This window comes from Apteryx rowi, unplaced genomic scaffold (assembly GCF_003343035.1).
Source record: "Apteryx rowi isolate R43461 unplaced genomic scaffold, aptRow1 scaffold_209, whole genome shotgun sequence".
Classification (NCBI taxonomy): domain Eukaryota; kingdom Metazoa; phylum Chordata; class Aves; order Apterygiformes; family Apterygidae; genus Apteryx; species Apteryx rowi.
Window position 1 is genome coordinate 434,172 of NW_020448408.1, and position 12,078 is coordinate 446,249.

The following is a 12,078-nucleotide window of genomic DNA, read 5'->3' on the forward strand; positions in this document are numbered from 1 at the left end:
GATGAAAGAGATTCTAGACAAAAAAAGCTAAATGTGTTAGTCTCGTGCACACACTGCAGCCAGACTTCTCCACTGCTACAACTATGTAACAGGCTTTCAATTCTCTGCAAAGTGTCTTTTACTTCTTGTTCCATTATTTCATTGATCACACACATCCTGTATATGCAATTACTTCTTTTGATGCTTTTTTTGTCTCCTTTTTGAGGGAATTATCATGAAATATCATTCATGCCATCACAAATTGTCATATCACTCTCAAAAACATTTTGTCTCTGTGCATTGAAGTATCTTCTATTATATTGCAGTGCATTGCATTGTAAAAACATAAAACCCTTCAAAGTGTTTGACTGTTAAAGTGGTATTTGTCCATTGTACAGGACATGGTACACTTACAGCATAAAACAGAAGTAGTCAGACTGAAGTGCTCTTCCTCTTTCTCTAACTTTATGCAATACTTCTACTGAATGTTTTACCAGCTGTCTAGAGTTGTTTTCTTTTATTATTCTTTGTTGTAGCTGTCTTGCTCCTCTAAAAATAGTCCTATTTTAAAATTCTCAGAAAGTATTAAATTTCTTTTTCAATAGATAAAAGTGGCTTGCATTGCTACTGGAAAATGTACAACCAAATTATTTTTATCTAGTTAGTTCTTTTTTTTTTTTCTAATAGAAACCTCAAGATAGAGTCTAAACTCCAAATTAGATTCTTAATTTTAATGAGCAGACAGCCTGTACCATGCAAGTTGATTGGACTTGTTAGGTGTTTGGTAGTTCTGAAATTACCCAAAGACTCAACTTTGATGCAGTTTCTTTTTTTAAAAAAAACTTGGCCCACACATCTAGCTGAATTTTTACATAAATTAGGGGTTGTAATTTCATGGATAGCTTGTAATATATCATCTGTTTCTCTTAACGCCCACCTTGTGCTCATCATTTTACAAATGATAATAAAAAACCCACAAAATTTGGCATGAAGTATAAGGAAAAACAAATTTAAATTAAATAACTCTGGAGGGAAACTGTTATTGTGCCAGAGAATTCAGAGATCGAGCCTGTTAAATGAGATCAACTAAATATATACAGTAGCACTCTACAGACAAAGCTTAAAATTTGCAAATCCTTTTTCTGAGCTTTGAAATATAAGTGTATTTCACTTCAACAAAGAGATGTGCCTTTTTATCTTCTTTATGAGGTGTCATCCACATAGTCCATTATAAATAAAGAATTGTGCCATGTGGGTTCAAAATTCCTTTTCTTTTCCTACATATGACATCTTTATTTCTGAAATCTAAAGCAAAAAAGTCAAGATATGAACCAAAAGTAGCAATCAGTACAAACAAAAAAGGAGAGGTTGTTAGAACATATGTGAGAACAGACATCTTCGTGCCCTTAAGAAACAATAGGACTGTTTTGTCCAGTACTGAGGGTATGTTAGGAACTACTTTTGACTCATAAGAGACTTCTCCTTTGGTTATTTGCTTTCAGAACACTTTTTTCTGTAGTGGCCTATTTAATAGCTTAGGTCAATTTTCCACTGAAGGTGGCAGATTGGCCCTTGAGGCCGGGTGGTGTTTTTATGTTGCATTCATATCGCCAGGATTTCAGTCCTAGAAACTGTTTCTTGCTTCTGGTGTTTTTTTATCTTCTGTGAGTATGGGGACTTCATGTTACACCGGTAGCATGCAAATACTACCCACATTGTGGATATCTTCAGAAAACTGTGTCCTCATTTGTTATAATGGTTTCTGTTCTATCAGGGATGGGTATAAGATGTGACCTTTGGTGTACATAGTATAACTGTTAGTTTATTGGCTTAGAAGACATTGTTACTTGGGAATCTAATACTTCTCACCCATAAAAGGATTAGGTAGGGTAACTATTTGATGTTTTTCCCCACCTAATTAATCTATTCTTATAGAGCTGAAATTTCCTAACAGAAGAATTAATATATGTTTAGAAAAGCTCTGTTTGACATGAAGTCTCATTTGGGAAAAAAAATCTGTTTGATAAAATTAAAGTTGAATGTTATGTAAGGTGCACAGATTTTTCTAATATATTCATCCACTTTTCACAGAGTTAGAATATGCATCACTATGGAATAATAGACTCTGGTACCTATCAGTGGTAGTAGAAACGCACTTACATGAGAAAATAATAATGATTCATAAGGAACTGCAGTAACACATTTTACACAAATGGCCCTCCCATAAGTTTTTTGCCTCTTATTGAATAGCAGTCAGTAACTGCAAGATATGGCTGGCTTCATGAAAAATTCTAGGAAGACTTGATTCATTGTTGTGACTTTATTAATAAGAAATCATGAACTTGAATTAACTGACCAATTTAGATAAGACCATCTGCTGTCTAATAAGATGTGACTGTAATTTGAATAGCAGTTTTGTAATAAGTGTATTATGGGATGAAAGACAAGCAGATATTAGCTTTGTCTCATTAGCTTCTGGAAAGAAAGGTAGTAAGTTTGCCAGTATGGAACGTGGAAYGGTTTTTCTTTAACTGTCAGCTGATTCTGTGTACAAATAGACCTCCCTGTTTGTATCCTCCTTAGCATTATAATAGGAAGGTGTCATAAAAAGAGAAAGGAATACAATGTGCCATTATCTTCTGGTCACACATCACTGGAGATAAATATATTTTGTTCTTGGGACTGTTTTGATTCTCCTTCGTACTACTGCATGCCCTGATTGCTGTGATGATGAAATGGCAGGCCCTATCTTATGAACATTATCTCAGTGTTATTTGCTTTATTTAGTTGCCCTCTCAGGGCTAATACAAGGAGCCAATGTCAGCTAAGTACTGAGAGTGCTGGAAAATAGTCCTTTTATGTTTAGCGTTAAGGAAATGGAGAAAGTACATGTAATGCTGACGTGACAGCTCAAACTCTTGCAACAGCTTTCAGTTTTGTATATGGATATTAAATAATACTGTAGAGTGGATTAAGCCTTACTACAAACCGTCATGCTTTTATTAAAACTCATAGGGCTGAATTTTATGGAAGCCTTGTCCAGTTAAGTAACAAGGATAAATCTTTTCTTTGGCCGTACAGAATCAGGCATTAATCTGTATGCATAAAATATAAGACAGAAATAAGTGCAGATCTGTGTGCCAGTGACTTTTCTAAAAACACATGTAGGATGAAGAATGTTGTGTAATTTGCCCTGGCTTCTGTCTGAGCAGTTCTCTCCTCTTATGTCTGGTGTCATTGAATAGAGGAAAGGAAAACAGATGGTTAACAAGGACTATACTACCACAAATTAGAAGAAAGATCCCATCAAAAGTGTAAATTATGTTGGATGATACACAGGCTTTCAAAACTTGTCTTTGTGCCCCTAGAACCCTCTCATTTGGAGTATTCAGTAGATCCTGGCCAGCTGGGGTCCTATTTCCTTAGTTTTGCAACTCATTTACGTTTAGAAAATGGAAGAAACAATGAATATTAGGAAACTCCACAAAATGAAATAGTAATTTGAGTTTTACAGTTAATATGACTTTGGCTTGTGTGTGGTACTGCAGGTGTTTAGATATTATCATGGCAGTGCATATTGGGGTGTTCATGGCTAAGCATTATTAGAAATACCTCTGAATACTACTGGGCTCTCAATGTTCTTAGTCAGTGCTATTCCTTAAGTGAATTTGTATTTCCAAACTGCCTGAAACAGTAGCACAATATATTACGAAATAAAATTGTTAAGAAAAAGCTCATAAAAGCCTAAGTGCACTAGACATTACGCTTCTTTTCACTTCTTTTAACTGAGTTCCTCACCATGCCTATTATGATGTGAAAAAATTACATCAACTGGAGTATGCTTCCATGTTACTTGTCCTATAAATACAGGAATATGAAACAGCAAACCCTAGCAAGCTGCTAAAATCTTCCTTTATCTCTGCTCTGTTTATGCAATCTTTACAGTCTAATGAGCGCTCACTGAACTTCGGGGGCTCTTCCTGCTCTGAAAACTCAGGGACCCTTTAGGTAAAGGGCCAGCCAAGGGTGGAAAACAATACAGCACATTGCCAAAAGCAACCCAGACAGGTCTGGCACCAGGAACAAAGTGGACTGTTATTTAAAGAACAGGCCCTCCATGGGCCTCAGGCTGACATGAAGGTAAGGGTGCACTGAACTCCCAAGGCCAGGATGTTTCTAAGCCTCCAGGAAAGTAAAAGAATCTGCAACTGATTCTTTTAATAAAAAGATCCAGTTATTGTACTGACTTTTTTGGAGAGGCAAGATAATGAGTTTTCTGTGCAACTTAATGAAGTATCACCAGGAAGGAAATTGCATAATACAAAATCTTCAGACAGGTTTGAAAGAGCATGTTTTATATTTCCAGAACAGTAAAGATTCATTGTGGATTCTCATTTCTTTAACCAACCCTGAAGTTAAAATGCTGTTTCTCCATAAATCCCAGTTTATCAGTCTGGTCAGAGAACTGTTTTATGTTTGCATTCCTGCAGTTTTAAAGCTGTAAAATAGTATCTTCAAGATTTTCTGAAGCAATTCATTTTTTAGAAAATCTGTAAAGACATGTAAGGAACAGGAAACCTTTTCTGTTTGTAGGAATACAAAGTCTCAGCTAGCAAATACAATCCAGGAAAAATAAAAATGCATTGCAGGCTTAGGTCACCAGCTTCCAGAAGATCAGGAGGTTCTTTACACATGATAAAAAAGATATACAACAACAGCAGGCCCCAAAACTTGCAGATATTTTTGTAACGTTTTAGTCATGTTTGATTTGTTGTATTTCTATCTTTGTGTGTTGTTTTTTCTAACATGTTTTTGTATTTATGATTGAGATCAAAATATAGCATTTACTTCCAAGGAATATGCAAGGCTTAAAGGAAAAGGAAATTGCTTTTCAGCAAAGTCTCAGATAAGTTAAACATATAACAATTTTCATTATGTTGTGGAAAACCCTCTTTAGAGAAGGATCATTACACCTTTTAGAATTGAAGATGATGGTTTGTATGTGTGAATTCTCCTGAATACAATTTATTTCAGAGAACAGACATTGAAATCTTTGGGAGAGAAAAAAAAAAGTTTTAACGACTGAAAAGACTTTCCAGGCTTCCATTTTAAAGCTAAGGTTAGTCAAGGTTAATTCAGGGTGTCAAGAAAGTGTGACTGTGACAAGATTTAGTGACGATGTAAGGGCAAATTAATGCAAGATCAGTTGGCTCACTATTGATTCTTATCATGGGATCCTGCTGAAATGAAGTCATTATTTAATTAGACTTTTACTTACACTATAAATGGTTCCCAGAATAGACTGCACTTGGATTTGATGTCTGCGGCTCTATCTTCACTTTTCTTTTGAGTTCATAAGTGAATAGAAAGCGAGAATAAGCACTCAAGAAAAATTTCATTTGTTGTACTTCACATGCTGTCATTTTCTCACAAAAAGAAAGTAAGCAAATATGTTTTCATGCTTCCATTCAGAATAGTCTGTGATCTCAAATAACTCTGAATGTAGGAAACATGCCTTGAAATCTCTGTGAAGATTTTCAGATCAAAATTTCTCTAAATTTGATTCAAACAAATCAATGTTTGAATGGTTTTCCAGCTCCTTTTGAGTTGTTTGAAAAAAAAAATTGTTTCCGCTGTCTCTAAAAATCTGAGGTCTTAGAATTCTAAAGTTACTGTTCATACTAAAACAAATAACAACTGGGACTACAGGTATAACAATAAGAGTGTTGCAATAGAAATCTATCAGGAATGTTCAGTTCTAAGCATCTTTCACATCAAACCTTCTTTCACTGAATACTCAAAATTATATTGTTTCCCTTTTGCATCCTTGATTCTCCTCATTCTGAATCAGATTTATTTGACAGAGTTAAGACTAATAAAAGAAATCATTAATTCAGGTCACTATTCGTATTTAATTTGAGAGGACAAGTTAGTGTTGTCTTGTGGACCAATCCCCACATTTTGTCAAATGACACAGATTTTGAAGGCTCAAAAATGAAGAAAATGCAGCTGGTTGTCATTATAATTTTATTGTCTGAAAAATAATATGTAAAAATGGGCAGAACTCCCATTTTAAATGCAGGATTATTTTTGTTCCTTCAGAACATGGAAGTATCTAATTCTTTGCTTTTGTAGCACATAGTAAAGTGCAAACCCAGTCTTACTCAGGATATGAATATTAAATAAATAATAATCTTATTGAGGGAAAAATCACAATTCAGTGAAACTGAAATTTTATAACAAGTTAATGAGAAATTTTGGTTATAATTAAACTAAATAAAGGCAGAAGAATGAACCTTTTGATTTTGCATAAGACGCATGAGTGAAACCAATCTCCAGACTTTAATCTCTACATCCTCCTGTCCCACTGTACTTATGAAACCATATAATTCACAAAATGCCAAAGATAATAAATGTAGTGCTTGAAACAGACAACAGCTTTCTGCAAGACAATATACTGGACTCAGACAGGGATAGCCAAGTATAACTTAGTCCATGGTGTGGACCAAACTTTTGGTATAGATACTCTTCTCATGCAAATGTTGTTCTCATTTAAATACTTTTCATAGGACAGGGACATAAAAAGTCAGTGTTAGATGAGTAAGTAATGTGATTGCTTCCTGTAATTCTAACAATAGCAATGTCTAGTAGCCATTTCCTAATCAGACATTCAAAAATAAACAAATAAAATGCAGTGCGTAAGGGTTTTGCTTGCTAGTTTAGAACCATGTAATTAGCCATTAAATGATAATATAGTAAGATCATTATGTTAAAAATGGATAATTAAAGAAATTTCTTGTATACCTATGTTTGTAAGTATAATAGTATTACAATTTGATAACAATTTTCAACTACTAGAGATGGAATATGTATATTTAAAAAGAAGAGATAATATATAAAGCGTTTTGTTAGTGCTTTTCCTCTGAAAAAAGAAATCCAGATATAGCGAAATTATTTCTGGTTCAGGTTGTCTTTCAGTGCCCTTTACAATTGTAGGTTTGTATTATTTATTTCTTTTGAACTGCTTTCTGTGCTTCATGATCTTGGTCTTGGCTCAATATGTTTTTCTTTGTTAAGGTGTGTATGTATATATATATATATATATATATATATATAGCTATTCCTTATCAAAATCAGTGCCAAATGGTTCTTTTTTTCCCCCTAATCTCTAGCAGCAGCAACATCACTGATCTCACCATTTCATAAGCATGTTCATGCAGTCAGTCAGAAGCTGGGTGGCTACTACAGGAAATGGGAACATGGATTGCAAAAGGCTGCCGGGGGTAGCTGGGTAGGAACCCCTCTCTAGGAGTCATTTTGCACAAGAAAGTATTTCTGCAGCATTATTTTGTGCTTCACTATTGAAATAATATGTGCCAGACCTGTCTGCAGGTTTTATACATGAAGTTATAGCTAATGTACAGAGGAACTGAAGGATCAGCTCTGGTATTTTGGCACATAGCAAAGTGTAGATCTGGGCCACTTTATGTTTCCTAGTCTTATTACTAAAAACTGGCCTTCCTATATAAAAAAAAGAAAAGGAAAAAGAAACTGCCATCTTCATTGCTACAAATTCTGTTCTCCTTGAAAACCTAGATGTTACACATGGAGAAATGGAACAAAGTTTGGGGGAAATATATTTTTGAAGTATGAAGATAGTCAAGAACCCACTGTCAGAGACAGCAGAGAATAATACAAGAAAAGTGAGGGCAAATATATACAGTGTCCTTTTCTCAGTATATTGACACTAAAACAACTCCAACCTTTTATAAGGGAAAAAATATTTTTGTGTGTTTTATAATAACTTCTTGACTATTCTAACTAAAATCTGATGTAAGTAATATATCTACTTAAACCTAAGATTGATTGTACCTTATTTGTTTCTCTCCATGATCTATAAAAGTATTCCAAATAACTAAATCAGATGTAGATGTCTATGTTGTAGATTTCTAAACTTAGGTGAGATTAACCCCACATCTACAGCTCAAAGCTAGTGGTAAGGAACAGGCTGCAGACAGCCGGTTCACCTGCTGTGAAACAGAGGGCTATTACCCACAGCGGGGTATGGCCAGTAGATATATAGACCCAACAGAACCACTACTCAGACCACATCACTTATGAAAGATGCATCAAGGGCTCAACAATTTCATGTTATTTTTGTGACCCAAGCACTGATCCCGTAATGAGCCCGGTGTAAATTTCTGTGGCAGACAATGCATCTTCTGTTTGTGACATTTTACTGGGCATTGTGTGTTGTGTTCCTTCAAAAATGGAGCAAGAGGGTAGGAAGTTGCCTGTTTGCTTTGTTCTAGCTGCTCTATTCCAAGTCCATGTGTGAAAGGGCAGAGGCTGCCCAAAAGCATCTGAGCAGGCTCAGGGCAAAAGGCTTCAAGGGCTGGGGGAACAGAAAGAAGGGAACCACTCAACAAAGGCAAGGAGGGATACTGAAAAGAGCAAGTGGATGAAATGAGGGAAAGGTTTCCTAGGGACTAGTTGCAAGCCAGAAGTAATTTAAAAGCTGCTGGAAGGAGTCTGAAGGAAAGCTTAGCCTATCAACTGATGGCAGCTATTCCTTAACTGACCTCTTTATTCTGGAAGCTTTGCTAGTATGGAAAACTTCGCAGTACAAGTATTGTTTTGTAAGCTCAAAAACTGTTGCATTCACTTCTATTTTCCTTTAGCTATTTCTTTTTTAATTTCACTTTTTTAAGGTCGCAGAGATGGTGGAACAGTGTCCATCAGACAAAACTTTTGACAAATCTTGGCTTATTTTGTTCTGTTAGTCTGTGAACTGTTCATCGTGCAGTTTGGTGGGACAGTGGACTCTGGTACTCAGTAGTGGTGGTGAAATTAGACCTAAAATAAGCAATGACAGTGAAAACTATATCTTTTTCCTGTGAATCGGAAAACTGTCTTTTAATGAGACAGAAACAAACTGCATGTACCCGGTTGAAATTGACCTCAATTATTAATTTTTAGGCCATCCATCAAATGGCATTTTACTGACATGTGAAATCAGCAGGTTATCCCAGTCTGCTCCCTAGGGCAGAGATACCCATGCTACAGAATCTAGTCACTGTTAGCTTTAATGGGCTGTTATGTTTAAAGTAGAGATGTATATTTAAACATATGTTTAGAGATGTATGTTTAAATGTAGAGATTCTGAAAGTCAGGTAGGCATAACAAAATTTACTCTTTCTTATGCTTCAGGAAACAATCTTTTAAATTCAGGAAATAATGTTCAAGAGACCTTGCAGAGCTTTGAACCTCACTGCACTCGTCAATGTGAATAAGAATTTGAACCTTGGTAGTTGTTGGTGCAGCATCTCTTCTATTCACTACTTTGTTATTTAAGAAAGAAAAAAAGTTACCATCTCCCCTCCTTTGTTAGAAGTTTTTCAGCAGCTTTGTAAGGCATTGGTCTGCAAGAGCTCATGTTCTACTGGTATGTTTTTTTTCTAGAAATACAGTCAGAAACAAGATACTCTTTGCCACCTGGACTGACACAGTGAAATTGTGCTTTCTTACAATGGTTTGTGCTACCTGGCCTAAAGTTGTCAGATTCAGACTCTGTTCCAGTGTCTGCCTATAACAACAGAGGAGACTATCGTGTTTGTGGTATTTTTTTGTACCTACAGGAAAATTTAGCCTCCCTCTCAAAGGTTTACAGTACTGCTAACGTTACAGTGATATACCCATTGTCTTCTTCGTTGAAGGTGAATGATATTCCTGGTGAGGAAATCTCTCCTGACTTGTGAAATACCTTTATGTGTTGGACATCACTGAGACTTGCTTTAACTTTAAAAGGTTTGGAATGAGGTGGTGGTAGTATAGCTGACAGTTTATCCATAATGGAGATGGTAATGATGAGACATCTTTCAGCAGGCTTTATAAATAAATACCTGGCATTGAGAGTGCCTTTATGGTTTGAGTATGTTTATCCTTGTGGTTCTGGAACCCAGACCACTAGGTAGATTATACTGCTTTATATAAATTGTATTCCAGCATGTTTTATAAATCAAGTGGCTTAATCAGATAAAGACAAATGACAATGAAATAACTTAAATATAAATTTACTGCTATTTAGCCATTATACAGTGCTGCATTTTAATTTTACTGGATTTTCTGAGTTAGCTGGCTGTACATTCAGTCATTTGCCACTTAGAGATATAGGGCCAAATTCTTATCCAGTCCAGTTTGTGCACTCCTTTCTCATTCAACAAGAATGGGGGATTTGCCATCTAGCAAGGACTGACATTTTATTTAACAGGCTATAGAACATCTTTCACTGTGTCAAAGGAGAATTTGACATATTGGGGAAGATCTGCAAAAATCCCTGCCCTGATTTGATTGTGGGTGCAGCAGGGCTGGTTCAGTCCTCAGCTTAGTTAAATCTGTTCTAATTTACTTTGGAGTGTGAAAGTCTGTTAGGAAAAGTGACACCAGCAGGGGCAAGGACCCATCTGGCTACCACAGTTGACTACCACAGCCTTCCCCATACTCTCTGTATCCCTGACCTAAGGTGTCAGGAGTTCCCCGTGAGGAGTGAAGCTCCAGTGGCTGTGTCAGCCCTGTGAAGTGCATRTGCTCGGTGGGGCATATGGAGCTGTGGTCTTTGCTTGCCTGCACCAGAAGATCTGTGGGAGCACGGTGAATGCAGACGCCGTCTAAAAGAAACCAGACCACACTGGGTGGTTACACGTGCAGATATCACATCCTGGCATGCAGCCATCATGTGGCCATGGTTCCTGTAAGCACTGTAATATCAGGTTGATGCATGGAGTGGATGGAGAAAGCTGTTACTCCTTCCCCCAGCACACCAAATCCATTTAATATAAAATCTTCAAGCTGAGGATGTATCAGATGTTAATCAGTAAGAACAGACGATGCACTTGATCTTAGGCAAAGGTTGGGAAGTGTGCATCTGGGACAGGGGCTCCAGCCTATACTGCAGAGCRCTTCCGTCCTGGTGAGGATACAGAATCAGTGTTTTGAAGGGCTGTTGACAGATCTAAGCCATAACACGTAAATGAGTGATTTCTGTTCTTGACAAAGTGGGAACTGTAAATCAAGGAAATTACAGTAGTCTGTAGTGATAATAGAAATGATTATCTTTAAAATGAYGATGGCAAAATGTCTGAGCAAAAGAAAATAATTTCAGGCTATATTTTTTCACAGTTCAATTTCTACTCTTAATTTTCACATTTATAAATCTGTTGCCATTTATAAATCTGTTGCCTAGTCAGTCTAACACAGAATATATTTTCTTGCTCAATTTTGGATAAAGACACAAAATTTAAAGAACAGCTTACCTGCTGAGAATTTATGAGGAGCAAAATATTAAAGGAATGTTTTCATACAAGTTGTAGTTTCTACTTCCATTTTGCTCATCAACCTAAACTTCATGGTAGATTAAATTGAGATTTAATATTAAATTTCACCTTAGTCTATCTCTATATAAAAGGAAAAGGGAAATCTGATTGTCAGATATATTTTTGTAGTGTAGGTTTTGATCTGTTTTCTGCAACTGTGAACAAATAACCAATTTAAACTCAAAGAGTTTTCCCTCAATGGGTACTTGCTTATTTCAAACCATTGCTACAATGTCCTTACTTTCCATTATAATGTTTTCTAAAAATGATAATATCTGAGCTATAATTTTTAATGCTAGGTATAATAAAGATATTTTGCTAGTGCAGTTCACCCCTTTGTTAACTATCAAGGCACAAGACTGCATATAATTTTACTATATTCACACGAGTTTAGTTTTTATATGTTTATGTGCACATGAATGTGAAAGAGGGAGAAATTTGAATCTTTAACACAGGACTACATTTTTGCTAAAATCCAACAAAACATTCTCAGGAAAATTATATATTTGAGTTCATATATTGATAGATAGATAGATAGATAGATACTCATTCATGCTAATACTCTGGACCATGTTTTTTTCTTTAGTAGACAAATCATGGACAAAATACTGAGAAGTATCCCTGTGTTCTTATTGTAGAGACATTCATTCCCCTAAACTATTCTTCAGTTAATCCCCTTTGTACAACTTTTATAGTCACTTGGAAGTAGGACAAGCAGACACTTCTG

General features: G+C 35.8%; 1 protein-coding gene and 1 non-coding gene across 2 annotated transcripts in view; one reads left to right on the forward strand and one right to left on the reverse strand.

The window, feature by feature from the left end:
* GPC6 (glypican 6) overlaps positions 1-12,078 on the forward strand; it is a 527,815-nt gene that overhangs the window by 308,164 nt on the left and 207,573 nt on the right. The window lies entirely within an intron of this gene.
* On the reverse strand, positions 10,712-10,900 carry LOC112965273. The gene has a single exon (XR_003253230.1). It is a non-coding gene; the product is annotated as a U2 spliceosomal RNA (small nuclear RNA).